General features: G+C 36.0%; 1 pseudogene; it reads right to left on the reverse strand.

The window, feature by feature from the left end:
* The window catches only part of LOC100856140, a 47,566-nt pseudogene that overhangs the window by 16,600 nt on the left and 11,073 nt on the right, over window positions 1–19,893 (reverse strand).

The following is a 19,893-nucleotide window of genomic DNA, read 5'->3' on the forward strand; positions in this document are numbered from 1 at the left end:
CTTTCCCATGCTTTAGCTCAGGATGACATATAAGCCTTGACTGACTGGCTTCCTTTGGGTCTCATATTCTTATGGGTTCCCCCATACATGCATAATTAAAGTTGTTTTTCTCCTGTTAAACTGTCCAGTTTAATTTTAAATTATTAGACCAACCAAAGAACCAAGAAGGGTAAAGTACATTTTTTCCCTCCCAACATATTCATTGTCTTCTATAAATTTTTAAGTTAAATTAAGTGCTAGTATGCCTTGGTGAGTATATCAGAAATCTCAGTCTCCTTTTAAAAATTCTATAGAAAGAACAAGCATGACGTCATCTTAAGTTACATATTAATTTCAAAATAAAATAAATGGCTGACAATAAAATCTTACCAGCTAGCTGTATTTTTAAAAAATTGTGTTCATTTGACCACTATAATAATAGGTCATCATTTGCCAATACCCAGTGTTGCACTTTCTTCTTTCCCTGGTTATCTTCACCAACACAAACTGAGGATATCATCTTTGCAATCTTGCTCCTTGCACATCACCTGGCACAAAGCCTGCTAAGCACTGTGGGGTTAGAATGCTAAAGCACATAGTGTGGGTAATGGAGCCAATGCCGCCCATGCCCACTGATGGAAATATTCTATGTCTGAGTTCCCAGGCATCAGACTGACAAGGGGTCCAATCGATCTTTCTCTTAGTTCCTATTCCTGTTATGTGTCCTAGAATCCACAGGTGGTTATTAGATTTATAGTTCTGCTGGCTCTGAACTCAGGCATTATTACTTATGAGTCTGGATAATATCAAAACTGCCAAAACTGACTTCAGCACGTGTCACACTGTCACCGTTTTGGATAACAGGAGCCTGCGGGACATGCAGAAACCGGTTCAGTTACTCCTCCAGGAATGTTAGGCTGGGACAGTCTCTACTGTCACTAGCTCTTTGACCTTGGAACAAAATACATTATTCTTTGGTAGCATCAATACTTTTCTTTTTCTTTCCATATATGTTATTTCTGTTTTGGCATTTTTTTTTAATTTATAAACAATAAAGTTTTTTTCTAGATTTTGTGTGGCACTAAAGGTATCTCTTCTTATGTGATATCAAAACATGTTCGTTCCTGTGTGTGTTCACATATCTTAGAAGCTGGGATTTTAATAATTGTCTCTACAAAATGTTAAATATTCCTCTGAGCAAAGGCTACCTTCATATTTAATTTTCCCTGAAATTTTGGAAATTTTCCATTTAATAGTCCTTAGGGAAAAACACATGTTAGATAACTCACATAGTGAAGATAGCCTTTTTTATGTACCTCCCTGTGTTAACTCATATTAACTTATAAATTCACCTGTCATCTAACTAAGACTTTTATCTAAGGCATTTCACTCATTAAATTATTTTATACCTATGACTTGAATGTCACATATGTCACCTACTATTTCATAGAGTCTCCTGGTCTAAATATAAATTTTTCTCAGCTTTTAAGAGTTTCTGTTTCCATCTAGATCATTTATGACTTTCCTCCACATATTTCTTAAAAGAGGATTACTTTCTACTAATCAGGATTGATATAAACAAATTATTTTTCATGTTTTTATTTAATGAATATTCACAGAACAGTCACCATATGCAAGAGCATGAGGCTATGAATTCTCCAGGAACAAAATCTAGGGAATTTTTCTTTTTTAATTAAGAAATCTAGCTGATGAAGTACTAGGAAACTGAAGGAGGACAGAGAGGTAGAAGAAAACCCAGTTAGAAACAGATGATTTCAAGACAGTCCTTTAGAAGGCAATCAGGTGTTTAGCCCTTGATGGCAGATATGCAGGAGCTGTTCTACACCTACTTATGGCTGGAGAAAACATGGAGTGGCTTAAAGTCACAGCCACCCTGCCCTCCTTCAACTGCAGAGATGTTTTGCAAGGTATCTGTGAGTGGAAAGTCTCCCACGTGATTCTCAGGAGCCTGAGAACCCTCCACTGCTGTGTCTGCTCTATATACTCTATTTTTTTTTAATGCAGTACATGTGGTACTTAGACTTAATATTAAACATCCTACTACATCCCACTTGCATCTCCCCTTGGATCCCTGGAGGTTACTACTTAAATCTCTCAGTGGTCTCATTACAATGTGTTGCATTAAATAATAGGGGTATGTTGATAACTGTGTATATTTAAATACAACCATCTGTTGTAGCTCTTCATTTTGGGGTCAACAGATTTGTTAAATAAAACATTAACCCTTTTACTTCCCTGCCGAACATATTTACATTTAAGAGTGTCATTCCCATGCTGATTTTAATTTCTACAGATTATTTGGGGATGAACAAGAGTAGTGTTCTTTTCCAAATAAGTTGCTAAGAGCAAACAGACCACAATCTTATGTAACACATTCCCGAAGGACTTCACTTTGCTATCATAATTCATATAGGCTTTTCACAGTTATTAAACACTGTTTTAAAATATCTCTAAATCATTTTGAAATGCAATTTATTCCACAAAAATCAACTGGCATCAATTTTAATCAAAATTCAGGAGAATACAAGAAAAGTATTTGTAACCTGGAAGTTTCATCTGATCTATGCTTTCTGTGTCAACCTGATGCCAAATTTATGCCTGTAAAACAGGAAGTGACATTCATGTGAAGCTTCTTAACTCTAGAACCTTTTGTCAGTATCACTACCAGCATTTGCTCTGCCTTTTGCTACTACCCAAGGCTTGGGGGTATGTTTCTCTAGGCTGTCTTAGCTCTAACAAAACTCTTCTTTTCTATGATACCATCATTGCAAACACCATCACCTGGCTCCAATTCCATCTCTTAGACATTAGTCCCAGACTATTCTTTACCCTAAAATCAAAGCACATAAAGAATACTTAGTCTTATGATATTTTGTATTCAATGTTGTCTTAGGTTGAGCTGTTATAATGAAATGCCGTAGACTAGGTGGCTTAAGCAACAGAAATTTATTTTTCACACTTCTGGAGACTGAGAATTCTTGAGAGTCTTCTCATGGTATCCTCATGCAGAGGAAACAGAGAAGATCCTCTCTCCAAAGTCTCTTCTTACAAAGGCACTAGCCCAGTTCACAAGGGTTCCACCCTCATACCTAATCACTTCCTGAAGGCTTCACCTTCTGATATTTTCATATTGGTATTTCAACATGTGAAATTTAAGATGCAAATTTCAGCAGATGAATTTGGTGAATTTCAAGATAAGACTTTCTGGGGAACACAAACGTTTAGTCCACCACAAATGGTGCACATTTCTTTAGTCCTGATTCAAACCATTGTGGCACACCATCCCCCAAAATGACTTCAATTTGAATTGATGTGTAAGTTGTGACCTGCCAGACAATGTGCTTGGTTCATGCCCACACATCTCTCAGGATCAAAGTTTGCTTATGTCACAATTATTTAGCTTCACATATAATAAAGGGTTGGCATTAGAAGAACACTTTTGGAAAAAGTTCTCATTATGTGAAGGCTAATGAGTGAATAGTTATATGTTTGAAAACTCAAATGTTTGTATGTGAGATACAGGTGGTATATGCCAACCAAAGTAGATGCACCTGAACCATTTCAATTTCAATTTAAAAAATATATACAGGCAAGATAACAAAATATATGTGTAGTATATTGAACTTACCTTTTTACTCTTGTGGGGCTCTTATTTCCAGCCAGAAGGAACTGACCTAGCCATCTACCAAGAAAATCTACTGACCTAGGTACCTAAGAAACTGTTTTGACATACTTTTTTAAAGGGGTGCCTAAGTGGCGCAGTTGGTTGAGTGTCTGACTCTTGATTTTAGCTCAAATTGTGATCTCAGGATTGTGGAATCAAGCCTCACATCAGGCTGCACACTCAGTGAGGACTATTTCTTCCTCTCCCTCTGTCCCTTCTACCCCCACCCCCATGCTCTATTTTCTGTCTAAAATAAAAAGACATTTTATTTTATTTATTAACATTTCAGAGTATGTGAAGACTTGACTATGATGGTCAGTGATGATGCCAAGAACATATTCTAAAGAATAGTGGGAATAAAAGCACAGTGGTTTTGGGATGCCTGGGTGGCTCAGTGGTTGAACATCTGCCTCTGGCTTTGGGCATGATCCCAGAGTTCTGGGATCAAGTCCCACATCAGGCTTCCTGCATGGAGCCTGCTTCTTCCTCTGCCTATGTCTCTGCCTCTCTCTTTCTCTGTGTCTCTCATAAATAAATAAATAAATAAATATCCTTTTAAAAAACCCACAGTGGTTTTAATTTGGGACAAAACTACAGTGGAGGAAATGGGGAAAACGGGCATACTTAAATTTTTCTGGAAATTTTGTCACATGAGGAGTGTGTGTACATGATGAAGAAAAGTGGAAGGTCACAGGATCATGGGAGTTTAGTTTAGTTCATAAATTGGGTTTTTTAAAAAATTCATTTGAGATTCCATAGAAAAATAAAGGTTGAAAAAATGGCAGAGAATGTGTCCTGGGAAAGCATTAAAGGATGAAAAGGACAGGGTGAATGATTCCTGTAGAGAAGAAAGGAACAAAGTTACTGGACAAAATATGCTGGAATTGCTGTGTGTGACTGAAGGGCCCATTCAAGTCGACACTTATCTGACACATTACAGGATAGTTTCCATTAGCAGCAGTCAATACTGCATTTGGTTATCCTTGAAGAAATGTTAAGGGTTGAGTTCACTTAGAGGCTTTGTCAGGAGAGAAAGATAAAGTTAAGAGGGAAAATGAGAGAAGAGATTATATTCTAGTCTAAACAAGTTATTTAATGGATATTTTTTTCATATATTTCTTATCTGCCATAATTTGTTGTTAGTAGACATGTTTATTTTCATCCATCTCTATGTTTTATGTCTATTTTTTGTTGTTTATTTAACCATTACAGGATGTTAAAAATCAAAGAATAGAAGCCTTTATACCAGCTTTGACCTTAACAGTGCGGGCACAGAATTCCAGAACTTTCCTTCAGCATTTATTTATGTTGATAACTCCCTCGTGCCTCAGTTGAGACAATTCCTTAGTTAAGACTCTGACTGATTTTATGCTTAAATTATCTTGGTTTACCTTTTATTCTACTACCACTTACACAATTTGCAATTGTGACTTAAATGAAGAAATTTATGGAGGTGTGTGCTGTTCATATATTCGTGATATTACAGTGTATGAGATAAACACAAACCAGAAATAAAGAAATAAATAAAGCATGTTGTATGAATTGAAGAAGATGAGATGAGATATTGCAGGAAGAGATTAGAGACCATGAAGACATAGCAAATGAAACTACCCAAAGAAAAGACATAGAGAAAAAAATAATAATTGAAATTGAATAAAGCATCAGTGAACTGTGGGACAGCCTCATGAGAAGGAATATATATGCAATTAGCATCTCCACAGGGGTGACAGAAAAATATTTGAAGAACAATGGTCAATATTTTCCCTAATGTGATAATACTATAAACCAATAATTTCAATAAGTTCAAGGAACTCCATGTGTAAGAATCATGGAGGAAACAACAGCAAGTCATAGCATAATTACATTGCTCAAAACCAATGTTAAAAAATAATATTAAAGACAACTAAAAGAAAAAATATATAAGCATCACAATAGATTTTTTTGTTGTTGGAAAATAATATGAAAATGAGAGCAAGAAGATGCTACAGCAGCATCTTTAAAACTCTGGGGAAAAGTGTCCAGGTAGAATTTGATGTCCAGAAATAACGTTTGCCAAAAACGAAGATGAAGTAGAGGCTCTTTCAGACATTCAAGAGCTAAAAAAATTCAGCAGCAGCAGACTCATGCTATGGGAACTTGTTAAAGAATTTGCTCAGGTGGAAAGAAAGGGATACCAGGTGGAAAGAGGAAAGCAAAGGGAAAGAGCACCACAGATGCAACAACATGGGGAAAGATACAAGATTTATCTGTTAAATATTTTTAAACCAAGATTGAGGAACTAAACGAAACTAGTACCAATGAAGTGCATGGTTTGCCACACATGTGAAACGTCACAGAAGCACAAAAGTCAGAAAGGGATTAATGCAAAGCATACTATTGGAAGATCCTTTTACTATGAAGATGAGATACAACATTGGTTAAAGGCAGACTGTGATAGGCTAACTATGCGTATTTTAAGCCCTAAAGCGACCACTAAAATTACACAAAACATGATAGGAGAAAAAAAATCTATATATCACATAGGCAATTCTTTTTTTAAAGTCTGCAGTTTTTAAAGTTGTTTCTCATGAGCACAGGAGTAAACGATTTTGTATCTGTCTTACGTGAATTCTCTGGTCAAAACTATGTAAATGGATGGTGAGTGGTAGAAGGAATTGAGGTAGGAAGGCAAGGATGAACCCCTAGAGCTCAATGGAGAGACAGACAGAGATACACATAACTATTTATACGTGTGGTTTGGTGTGCATACACACTCCCAGCTCGGTCTACATGGATGTGTGGGAGCAGTACCCAGCCCTGGCAGCCCAGGCGTCAGGACTCGGATCCTGGCTTGTCTCCAGCTACTTTCCAGGCAAGTATGGCAGAGAATGTGTCTTGGGAAAGCTTGAAGGGGTGGGGATGGCAGGGTGATTTCTTAATTTTGACAAATCTACCAAGGTTACGTAAGATGGTTAACAAAAGGGAAAACCGAATGATGTGTATCTGGAAATTTAAGGAACTTTCTTTGCAATTTTTTTCTAAATCTGAAATATTTCAAAATAAGTGTATTTGAAGAAAACAACTGGAGTGGCTCTGTCAATATTAAGCAAATTATTTTTCAGAGTAGCAAGTATCACCAGAGAGAGGGGCTCCTGGGTGGCTCAGTGGGTAGTGTGTGCCTTTGGCTTAGGTCAGGAACTCAGGGTCCTTCGGATGGAGTCCAGGTTGGGTTCCCTGCTCAGCAGGTGTCTGCATCTCCCTCTCCCTCTGCCCCTCCTCCCAGCCCATGCACTCACCAGGTCTCACTCTCTCTCAAATAAATAGATTAACTACTTAGAGAAAAAAAAATCACCAGAGATAAACAATGTCATTGCATAATAATAAAGGTGCTATTAATTAAGGGGACTTAATGATCAAAAACAATTACACACCTCATCTAACATCAGACCTTCAGAACACATGATCTAAAAATGACTAGAACTCCAAGGAGAAATAAGTAAATAGCTATTTCCTGTCAAAGATTGCAACACTCATCTCTCAATGATTGATAGAACAAACAGGAAATCACTAAGGATGTAGAAAATTGGAACAGCACAGCCAACTTATTCTAATTAAAACGTATACCATGTTCCACTCAATAACAGCAGTAGATACATTTATTGTAAGAGCACATGGGATATTTATCAAGATAGGCTGTTTTCAGGATCATAAAACGACTCACATATATCTGACAGGATCCAAACCATATCAGCAATGTTTTTTTGACCACGGGGGAATTAAATTAGAAATTAACAGGAAAATATTGGGAAAATTCTCAAATATTCACAAACTTAATATACATCTAAATTATACACAGATCAAAGAAGTATCAAAAGGTCAATAACAAACTATTTTGAACAGAATGAAAATAAAGACACTTAGGAAGAAATTTAAAGCAATAAATGGCTACATAAGAAATGTCTAAGAAAAAAAAAATGTCCTAATTATCTCAGCTTTCACCTAAAGTCTTTAAGCAAAGAGGGACAAATTAAGAGAAGAAACAATAAATGCAGGGGCAGAAGTCAAAGAACTAAAAGACAGAAAAAATGATTTTTAGAAATCAGTGATGTCAAAAATTAGTCCTTCGAAAAGAACAATAAATCAATAAATCCCTTGGTAGAAAGAGCAAGAGAAAGATAAAGGAAAAAAAATCAGGAATGAGAAAGGTGTATCACTTAAGATGTAGTGATTTTACTTTTTTATTTTATTTTATTTTATTTTATTTTATTATTTTAAGATTTTATTTATTTATTCATGAGAGACACAGAAAGAGAGAGGCAGAGACACAGGCAGAGGGAGAAGCAGGCTCCATGCAGGAAGCCAGATGTGGGACTCGATCCCAGGACTCCAGGATCATGCCTTGGGCCGAAGGCAGGCGCTAAACTGTTGAGCCACACAAGGATCCCCCAGATGCCACATTTTAAAAGATAAAAACTGTATATTATGAATAATTCATGGCAATTAAGTTGATGGATTAAATTCGGCAAACTACTCAAAACAAAACTAAAACTCTATCAAGAGGAAAATGAAAATCTGAAAAATACTTTCTCTAAATTTTAAAAGTAAATTTTTAGTTATATACTTGGACACAAAGAATGTTCCAAAACCACACAAGTTTACTGGAGAATTCCAGCAAATACTTCATTTTTGTAATGTTTGGTAATAATATTAATGTTACTACCTGGCAATCTTTAAGAAACAACACTAATTACACATACACACGCACATAGGCAGAGCAAAGACATGACAATAAAACCAAAATGACCTTCAATACTGCAAAATAGATTATACATCACCTATGTGGTAAATGTAAGTATTCTAAATGAAATTTTAGTAAATCTAGCCTACCAGTTTTTAAAAAGAATCATACTTCATAACTACACAGGAGTTATTCATTGTTTGTGAATCAATGTAATGCTCCATGTTTCAAAATAAAAATAGAATTTATATAATCACTTCTAGTAGACTTAGAAAAAGCATTCGAGAAACTCTGGCATCCACTTCTGATTAAAAATTCTCATCAAGTGGGAATAAAAAGGAATCTCTGGTTTGACAAAGGGAATCTAGGAATAAAACCCTACAAGTAACATGACTAATGGAGACTGAATACTTTTCCTTCATGGTAAGTGGGAGACAGGGATGTTCTTTACCCTTGTCATGTTGTTTCTAAAGATTTTCTATTTATTTGTTTGAGAGAAAGAGTAAGCCTGAAGGGGGGCAGCAGAGGGAGAGCGAGAAGAGACTCCCTGCTGAGCAGGGAGCCTATTGTGGGGCTGGATCCCAGGACCCTGAGATTATGACGTGAACCAAAGTCAGATGCATAAGGAACTGAGCCACCCAGGTGCCCCTACCCTCATCACTTTTATCCAACATTATAGACAGCTGAAAATGAATCTGGGAGCTGGCAACACAGTGTAGGTAAAACTATATCTATATAATGCCTAAAAACTCACAAACATAAAATGAGGGAAAATGACTATGGTTACGAAGATGTTGAAAGAACAAAGTATATTATAATAAAAAATGGATTTTTTTAAGATTGTATTTATTTATTCATGAGAGATACACACAGAGAGAGAGAGAGAGGTAGAGACATAGGCAGAGGGAGAAGCAGGCCCCATGCAGGAAGCCAGATGTGGGACTCGATCCCGGGACTCCAGGATCATAGCCTGGGCCGAAGGCAGATGGTCAGCCGCTGAGCCACCAGGCAGCCCTAAAACTGGATGTTTTACCTAAGCAGAGATACTCCTCCAACTGATGAGGATGAATGTTATATTTCATAGCTGTTTAAAAAAAAAAAAAAAAAAAAAAAACCTTTTCTTCCTATATTTTCACATCTGGAATGCATCAAATATTAATAGATTTGATATTATGGCTTATTTTATGTACATTTGAAGGTTTACTATGTATAATGTGATCATTATTAATTTTACTAACAGATGGTAAAATAATATCATTAATTAAAATAACTTTAAAATGTTGAGCAGTGAAATATCAACAGTTTTGTCTGGCCAGTGAGATTTGGGAAAATGTTTGTTTACTTTAATTTTCTGCAATTAGCATATATAATCTGTAGAACCAAAAAAATAATTAGATAAATAATTAGATATTAGATATCTAATTAGATAACTAAAATAATGAATACGCATTAAATAATTAGTAGAGTAATACTTTACATATAAGTTATATCCATATAGTATGTAGCTCTAGAGGGGATACACACATATACCCATGCATCCATACCAAGGTAGGGTGTCAGGCACAGTAAAACATATGAAAACATTAGGATTCATCCTGGTGTTTAGCAGCTAAAAATTTAGTCAGAGTTTAGAAAACAAGTACATCCTGGCTTAGTCTTAAATTTAAAGGTAAATAAGAGCTACAGATAAAGGAGTCTTGGGATTCCACTGAACCCCATTGGAAAAGAAATGTTCGGTAGGAAAGATTGTGAAAGGCTTTATGGAGGTGATAGTATTTGATGAGAATCTTAAATACTCTATAAAATTTTGATGTGCAAAATGGGATTAAGAGCATTCTAACCAGTCTAAAGATCAGGCAGGGGAGCACAGCCGTGTGCAACATGAACTGCATTAGAGAAAGAGTCGGAGGCTGAGTAAAGCTCCCATAGAGAAAGAGTGAAATCATGATGTGTTATACAAAAAATTGGTGGCCATTTTGTGGATGACCTTAATTGCCAGAAAGAGAAAATTGCACTTACTTTGGTAGGCAATGGAGAGAGTTTAAATGCATTAGAACAAGCAAAAAGGAATCTGTCATTTGTGTACCTGATATGCGTCAGTGTGTTCCTTTGGGTTTCCCCGGAGATGGAGCCTGAGACGTGGTCCTGTGGGCAGAGGGTTTACTTGAGACGAGATCCCAGCAGGAGAGGTCCTGGCATGAGATGGAGACAGTGAAGGAAGAAAGCCAGTATAATGGTGCACTATCCAGCTTGCTATGGGAGCAGTAGAAGCTCTCCTCCGCCCTGACTTCCGGAATGCACACAGGATGCAGCTGAGAGCTGCCTGCATGACAGAAATGAGGAGGGGACACTATCCCTTGATGTCCCAACACCACTGTTCCATGGCATTGGAACTGAACTCACGCACAATTCGATGTGCACTTGCTTGTAGGCAGTGAGCAGGGTAGAGGCTGCCCCTGGGGCAGGTGGAGGGTTGCATTTGGGGCTTAAAACTGCTGGAGCCCAGGACCCAGGGACGCCCGGGCTCTGGACTGAGGTGCTAGACAGTTTGTCTCATTTGGCCGCTTCACTGATCTTGTGAAATAAATATTATTTCAACTTGGATTAGATACTTTCGGCTAAGATCTAAGTCATAACAACTGTTTATCCTCACGTTCTCTCACTGAAAATACCTTAATTCTCATCCCTCCTTGAAAATGACATTTTATTTCATGTCTGCATATACGATGTCCTTATTTAAAATATCTTTCTACCCCATGAGCGGGTTCTTTGTCTTACTGATTTTTTTTTTAAATAGCTATTGTAATGCCTGGCTTATAACACTCAATACATTTTCCTTCTAGGATAAAGCCTGCCAAGTTACAGAATTGGTGATGTTTAAAAAGAAAAATAAATGTGACTTTAACTTTATGCTCTGCATTTGGTTGCCATTTCAATTCACAGATCTTTTGATAAATGCATCACCTTTTTTTTTTTCTTACCCATTCGCAGTTAGGATAACCACAGTTAAAATACTGTTTAAGAATGAAATAATTCTTCCAATTCAGTCTTGGCTCTAATTGTATGTTACTCTTGCCTATACTGTGTCCTTTATGTTTGCATCCATATCGTTGCACTTTTCTCAATACTGAAGTCATTCTTCGTGTTCTTTCCTTTTTGTTCCTTTTGTGTGTACGCCACTGAAATATTTTATTTCCTTCCTAGACATTTTATTTCTTTCCTAGAAAACACTAATGGCAAAATATGAAATAAGATATTTTCCCCTCTCCTGATCTTCCTACATGCACGTCTTTCATGGGATTAGCTGAGATCTGCATTAGCATGGCTTAGTCCTCTCAAGTTTTGTTAATCGCCTAAGTCATTTCCAATGGCAATTTCCTGGTGAGTTTTTATCTCCAGTAAAATGCTACTTGCAAAGTAACATGTCCAATGAAATAGGTGTACTGTGAAGACTACAGGAAGCAATCAATATGAAGCAAAATCAGTAAAGTTCATGTTGCATCTCTGGGATGTTATTTTTATCCATTCCCATTTTGACTGACAGTATTTACAATGTCTTACACATTTACCATTATCAGAGGTATGGAGAATTTATGTGCCTCATCGGATAATTGACTCCTCCTCACAAACATACTTTCTTATGATAGTGTTTATTATAAAATTATCTTTGAGGCTCACATTCCATCTACTAGGACCCCATACCATAGTTGTGAATGTTATTGCTCTCAGTACATGGGTCTGATTGGCGTAGCACATGGCTGGGATTCTGGTTTTAGAAGAAAAACTATTTCAGATTTTTAGCAAATAAACGTATTGTAGCCACCTGAGGGGAAAGTAGGTCTGAAAAAATAGCACAAATATAAAAATGTATATTAATATGTTTCTCTTTGCATTCACTGGAAAGAATAGAACATGTGGAACAATTACAGTATTAATGAGAGTTTACAGGTATCGAATATCTATATCAGTTCAAATTTTATGAAACATTTAAATCCATGTGTCCTACATTCATCCAAATGAAAAATATAGTCTCCTCCTCTGCCACTCAGTTCAACACTTTCTACCTCCAGCCTTATCCAGCTACCTTTCATTTCCACGAGATTCCACTGCTGTCCTTCCTGAAAGCTGGCTCCAAATCCCCTCCTCTTCAACCTATCTTTCATGCCACTTCCAGAACCATTGTTTTAAAACAGAAACACATTTTCTTCTTCGAACCTTCAAATGGAGCTTCAACATTTAGCAATTTGCATGCAAATTTCTCCTTCTGGCATATCCAAGCCCCTTCATAGTATGGTCTCAAACTTGCTTTTTTAAAAACCCAGCTCTGTCGGAGGCAAGATGGAAGAACTATTCATTACAGATTGCACATTCAGGTTTTCCAATTCATATGCTGAACCCCTAGTCCCCAGCGTGATGGTATTTGGAGGGGGGTTTTTGAGAGGTAATTAGGTCAGGTTGAGCCCTCATGATTAGTGCTTGATATGTAGTTTGCATGTTTATGTCCCTCAGAATTCATTTGTTGAAGTCTAGATTCCCATAGGGACAGTTTTGGAAGGTGGAGCCTTTGAAGGTCATTGGCTGGTGAGGATGGAGTCCATGTCTTTCTTATCTATAGTGTGCATGGTCCTGTGCACTTTCATTTTGGTTAAGAAGGTAGAGCTAATGTTGGGCATTCTTACCAAGACAAACAAACTAACTAAACCATCCTAACCTTTCTCTTTAAGGTCAATTTCAAACACAAACATTTCATAATGGCTTTTCTCATCCAATTCATGGCAGAAAGATGCTGTTTGTCAGCTATCACTCACATCACCAGAGCTCCTATCATCATACCTATCCTCTTCTTGATTCTGTTGCAAACATTTGGGTTTTTTTGGTTTTGTTTCTCGCTGCTGGCCCGAGAAACTCTAGAAGCTTGAAATGGCTTCTACTTACATGCATGTCTCCTGAGGCATCTATCACAGAACCCAACATCAGTGAGGTGCTTTAATTTTGTTATTAATTCTGAAGAGTTTCGCAATAAGCATGTAAGAAGTGAAGCAAATCTTCCCAATCACTCCACACAAGTACAAACCACCCAGTCAATTCTCCCAACACAGCTTTCTTTACTCTGACCTTCTGCTTACATGTCCAACTGCCACTTTAATTTATACCTAAATCAGTCGCCAAGAGGTACATTCCTGTTCTGAAAATTTAGTAACAGAACAAGTGTAAAGGTAATTGAAGAATTAGGGATTCATCTGGCTAGATTTGGCACCAACATTTTAGGATAATCTCTGAATTAACACCTAAATTTTAAAAAAATTGTCCAGCATTAGCCAAAACATGAGGCAATATAAAACCCATGCTTTTCACACAACTGGAAAATGTGTCTTGGTCTAAAATCAAATGAACTCGGGTGCCGAGGTGGTTCAGTTGGTTGAGCTTCCGACTCTTGATTTCAGTTCAGGTCATGATCTCAAGGTTGTGAGATCAAGCCCCACATCAGGCTCTGCACCCAGCATGGAGTCTACTTGGGATCTCTCCTTCCTCTGCTAGAACTTTCTCTCTCTCCAAAATAAATAAACAAATAAAATCTTTAAAAAATAAAAATAAAATAAAATGAACTCAACCTATGTGTGCCAAGGAAATGTGGACAGCATAGATCTTTCAACAGTTTGGTAATTATGCATCCTTCTGCTTCATCGTTACTGATTAAAAAAAAAAAAGATGCTCAATACACAAGGCATTCTATGGAGAGTTTACATAGCTTAATGATACTGGCATATCCATTACAAATTGTATTGTCATGGTGTTTCTCAAAAAAACAAAACAAAACAAAAACCTCATTCTTATAATCTATCTCCTAAATACAAATAAAGAGCACAGCTTTTCTGATTGTACTGATAGTATGTAATGTCATATTTATAATAGGAGGAATACACTTTGCACCTCATTATAGAGCAGATATCACTCTGCTAAATATTAGAGGAAAGTAAGTGCATTCTCAACGAAATATGTGTTTAGAGCAAGACTTGGGTCTTCCTGTTACCCTTTCCAAAATGCATATACTTGGTGCATCTGTATCCAAATGTATAAAGTAATACACATATCTACAATGACTTATATCCTATACAAATGTGATAGTGATAGTGAGATCATTTAGACAATCTCATATGATGTTAACTGCTCTTTCAGAAATTTCACAAATATTTATTTTAACCTAGGTGCTGTCCTAAGGTGCTGAAATACACTCCTGAGCAAAAAAAAAAAAAAAAAAAAAAAAAAGCATATAAACATCTTGAATACTTGTATGTCTTCCTTAGTGCCAGGATACAGCTGATAGAGTAGAGAATTAAATAAATTATGAATTGGTTGAGAATGATAAGTGATAGGGAGTACTTTTCCCAGGAAAATATAGAATAGTTAGATCATTGTTATCTTCCCCTCAGCATTGAAAAGAGCATGCAAAAGGGTACATATTAAAATGAAAATAAATGGCAAAAATGACAATAAGCTAAAATCTAAATATGCATCAAACTACTATCCCTTGTCAGGGAATTATAAACCATATATGTGTTTTTTTAGTATCTTAAATGTTCTGAGAAATGTATTTCTTTTCCCCTATGAAATTACCTGCAAGTTTTGCTTAATACATTCTATACTTTCTCTGAGAAATATAAAATCCTTCTATCTTTATATAGAATAACAAATTAGGATGGCTTAGCCCAGTGGAATTTCTACAATATAACAAAGGAATCTGAACATAAAGTTTTCACTCCCATAAGGACTGAAGTCAGCTAGGAAAGGTATCCCCATATGGTTTGTTATAGGATGTTTCTCTACCAGTCACATTAATTATTTTACAAGCTGAGAAAACACATTGACAACTAACTCTACCAAGCATGCTGTACAAGTCTGAAGGAAATACTTTGTTCCATGGAGGAACATAAATGATTACATATCACAAATCCCAATTCTGAACATGGATATAAGATTTTTGTTACAGTCTTAAAAAAAATGATTCATGTATTTATTCTTCATCATGTGGGGAGGGAATATAATTGTGTCTTCAAGAATTCTAGCATTTGTGCTTATATTAGAAACCCAACTGCTGAATATGTGTAAGTTATTTAATCTCTCAGGTCATTTTAACAACTATTTTTCTAATGTAGGAATTATATTACTTTCCTGTGGCTTCTTCATGAGTTTCCTAGAGCTGCCATAACAAATTACCAAATACTTGGCCACTTAAAACCACAGAAACTTATCCTCTCATAATATTAGAGGCAAAAAGTCCAAAATCAAGGTGTCACAGAGGCTCCAGGGTAGGATTCATTCCTTGCTCGTCTAGCTTCTCGTGGCCACTGGTTTCCTTGGCTTGTGGCCACCTCGCTTCAGTCTTGGTCTCCATAACCACATGGCTTCTCTGTGTATCAAATTTCCTTCTGCCTCATTTTTTTAGGACCCTTGTTCTTAGATTTAGGACCTACCTGGATAATTAAGCATAAGCTCCTCCTCTCAAAGTCCCTACCTGAATCATATATTTTGCCATATAGGGAAATAGTCACAGTTTCTCAGGATTAGGACGTGGACATATATTTGGGACTCCACCATTTTTAAATACTCTTACTCAACAAACACTATACACCACGTGAAAACGTAAGTGGTGCCGTGTTTGTGAAAATGTGCTCAGTTCTTCCGATAAAATTGCTTTAAGGAGATGTTCACTTCAAGTTGAAAATAAACAGGCAAGCCAAAACTTTCCTTGAGATTTCGCTGAACAAAGATGACATTCTCAAAATCTTATAAAAGTAAGTGTGTGGCTCCTTTGCCCTTCTCTTCGCAGCACTGCAGTTCCACTTCTATTTATAACATATTGATTTATTTAAAATGAAAAGACTGAAGTGATCTTCTGTTTTACCCCTCTTTTTCTAGATGTCAGATATAGATTCTTCTGCTGATTTTTCTTCCTTTCATGCAGAAATATATCTTAAAGGAAAAATCATAAAAGTTCATATCATCATCGTGGCACCAATATATATTCAAGACTGCCCCCAAGAGTCTACAGAGCCACAGTTAATGTGATCTTATGCCTCAGTGTGGTGTGTGGTCAGTTTTGGAATTCAAATATTCCTCTTCCTTTTAGCCTAGACACATGCTAAGGTGTCTAATAAAAACAGGCTTGCCCATTCTAATTATAGAATTTGAATCTTGCCAGCTGTACTTGTTTTAATAATCTCCTATAACCAAATATCATAGAATATGTCTGCATAGGGAAAGAAAACCTTTCCCTTCTTCCCTTCTGCATTCTTTGGCTCATCTTATAACTAAGTCAACATAAAACAGAATATCAGGAGAAAATATTAATTTTGTATGCCCCAAAGACATAGGACTCAAAGAAGTGACCAACGAGGGCAGCTTTTATACTTGTCAGACAAAGGAACAATTATTTGAGAAGATTTGATAAAACAAAGGAGTTTGTGTTTATGGTAGCAAATCAACAACGATGTAACAAAGTTTATTATTCAACATGGTTGTAATGAATTGGTTTTACTTTGTCATATCTGAGATTTCCCGCAATCCAATTTTTGTTGGGATCTTTGGCTAACTCGTCTTAATCAGTATTAAATCCAGAGTATTAAATTTTCTTAGTCGTATATATGTCAGGTAAATTTCCTCAATCTGTGGCTTATTTCTATTTTTTAAGGTTTTTTAAGGTTTTTTAGGTTTTCTTTTTTGCTATCCTGAAATTTTAGGGTTAAATATAATTGAATGTATCAACTATTTAATTTTGTTTTACACACTTTTGTATCCTGTTAATGAAAGCCTTTTCTCAGTCCAGGGTCTGGAATTTATTTACTGATACTTTATTCTGATATATTAAATGTTGCCTTTTATATTAATGATTTGAATCCACTTGGAATTTTTGCCAGTGAAGAGTGAAAGATAGGGAGTCAGTTCCAATTAAAAAATATACCTATAGATCACCAATTATAGCAGCTTTAGCTATAAAATCTTTTCCCAGTGACATGCTATCCTACCATAATCACTCAATAAAGGTGAGGTCTTTCATCCAGTTTCATGCTGTGTTCATTGTTTGTCTACATTTGGATGAATACTGCACTGTTTTGCTCGGTATAGCTTTAAACAGCTTGATTCTTAGTTGGGTCAGAGTCACTATTTTATCACCTCTTGCTTTTCCTCTTTTTTTTTTTGCTGCAAAATGGTGGTTTTATTAAAAGCAGGGGGACAGGACCCATGGGCAGAGAGAGCTTCTGCCCTGGGCCCTAAAGAATTTTAAATCAACTTCTCAAGATGTATGAAAATCCTTCTGGGGTTATGGCTGAAATGACTGATTTGTCCACAAATCTGAAGAGAATGTTCCTATGCAGAATCTTTCTATCCATGAACTTTGCATTAATTTGTGGCTTTTTAAGTAATCCTATAAGGTTACATTCTTATGCTTCAATGATTCAATACATATTTTATTAAATTTTTGTTATATGTCTTAATTTTTTTCCAATGAAATTTTTATTTTGATTTCTTTACAAAGACTGTCTTCTGTGCATATGCATATTCTATGCAAAGAAGTTATGAATCTATTAATAGTGTTCAGTTTGTTGATGGTAGAAAATTGAAGGAAAAAAAGACCAATAAAACAGAATAATTAAAACAATAAATATTAGTGTGGAAAACAATGAAGTAGAAAGCATACAAGCAAATAAGAAATTCAGTGACACCACAAATGAGTTATGGGAAAAGAGACATGAGCACTACAAACCTTAGTTACAGTCTCCAAAGAAGTAAAGAGAGGGAAAGGAAAAGTAAGTAATTGAAGCAAAATATGAAGGAGTGGATAACTGTGCCAAATCTATAGAAATTAAAACAATTAGGAGGGAAAATCATGTACAACATTTTGTCAACAAATAATACAGTGTAGTTAATACAAATTGTTGAACTGATTCAAGAAGAAGTAGTCTTGTTGGATTTCCTTAAAGTTATACTATACATTCCTAAGAACCTAGCTTAGGGACATTACATTTGCCCACAGAACTATTCGCATATGAAGGTTCATAACAGCTTTACTTGTAATAGTTCAAAGTATGAATAAGCCCACATTCCACTTAGAGGTGAATGGATAAACAAAATGTGGTATAGCAGAATAATGCAATGCTATCCAGCTATAAATAGGAGCAAACTACTGATACATCAATGTGGATGAATTAAAAATTATTATGCTAAATAATAGAAAGCAAATGCAAGAGACTCCATAGTAAATGATTCCATTTAAATGGAATCTTCATAAAAGGCAAAGTTATAAATTCAGAAATAAGTCAGCAGCTGCCTAGCGATGAAGCTGGACGTGAAAGACATTTTGGGGGTGATGGGAATGTTTCAAAACAAAATTTTTGCATGGTTATACAACTTTATGTACTGAAAATCATTGGATTTTACATTTACAATGGTGAATGTTATGGTGTGTAAAATATCACTCAACACAGATGTTTTGAAAAAGCAACACAGCTGATCTCGCTTCTTTATTTTCTCCCAGACCCATTCCACCCAACCCACTCCGACTAAAATATATTCAGTCTTAAACTTTCAAACTGAAACATAACCTTGAGGGTGCCTGGGTGGCTCAGAGGATGGGGTGACTGACTCTTGGTTTTGGCTCAGGTCATGATCTGATGGATTCATGGGATAGAGACCTGTGTGGGGCTCAACACTCAGCGGGGAGTCTGCTTGAGATTCTTTCCCTCTGCCCCCCAACCCCCTCTAAAATAAATAAATAAATCTTTAAACATAACTTTGAACACTAAAGTGTTTCAGAAGGAATAAATATTGTTCAATTATTGGCAAACATAATAACTACACTTTTCAAGTAGAAAATAGTAACAGCTCTGGGCATGTGATTCTTGGCTTAAATGTGATCACTTTGTTTAGTGATATATTTCACATTCTCTGTGATACTATGAGTTTTTCATCTGAAAGGAAAATTCTTAAAGGCCCAAAGGGTCTTCGAGCTGGACAGCTTGCATATGTTACTTCATTCATGTTTGTCTTTTCAGATAAAAATTCCCCCAGAAATTCTTGTGGTTTAATTTGGCTACTAAGTTGAAATGTTAGCAACATGCAAAGACATTCTTCAGGAGACATCTTGTGCTACTTTGTGCGGTGTTTCCAAACCTGAAAGTTTTAGAAGTATTTCAATTTATTTCAAGTGCAACAATGTACTATATCGAGTATTATTTCAAATAAACAATGCATTAATATTTAGCTTATGGGCTCTACTTAATTCAATATATCTGATTCATCAAACAACCATTTTATCTACTTGTTGACACAATTTGAAAATTATAAATGACTTACTTGATCACTGAGCAAACAAGAGATCTATGTATATCATAATTGTATGAAGATTTCACTCCATATAGGATCCTGCGTGCTTTCCCATTCATTTGAAGAGGATGCCTGGAAATGATAAATGGTCCTGGAAGCCAGAAGGGCAGAATTAACAGCTCTGTACTCA

The sequence above is a fragment of the Canis lupus genome, chromosome 1 (assembly GCF_011100685.1).
Source record: "Canis lupus familiaris isolate Mischka breed German Shepherd chromosome 1, alternate assembly UU_Cfam_GSD_1.0, whole genome shotgun sequence".
Lineage (NCBI taxonomy): Eukaryota > Metazoa > Chordata > Mammalia > Carnivora > Canidae > Canis > Canis lupus.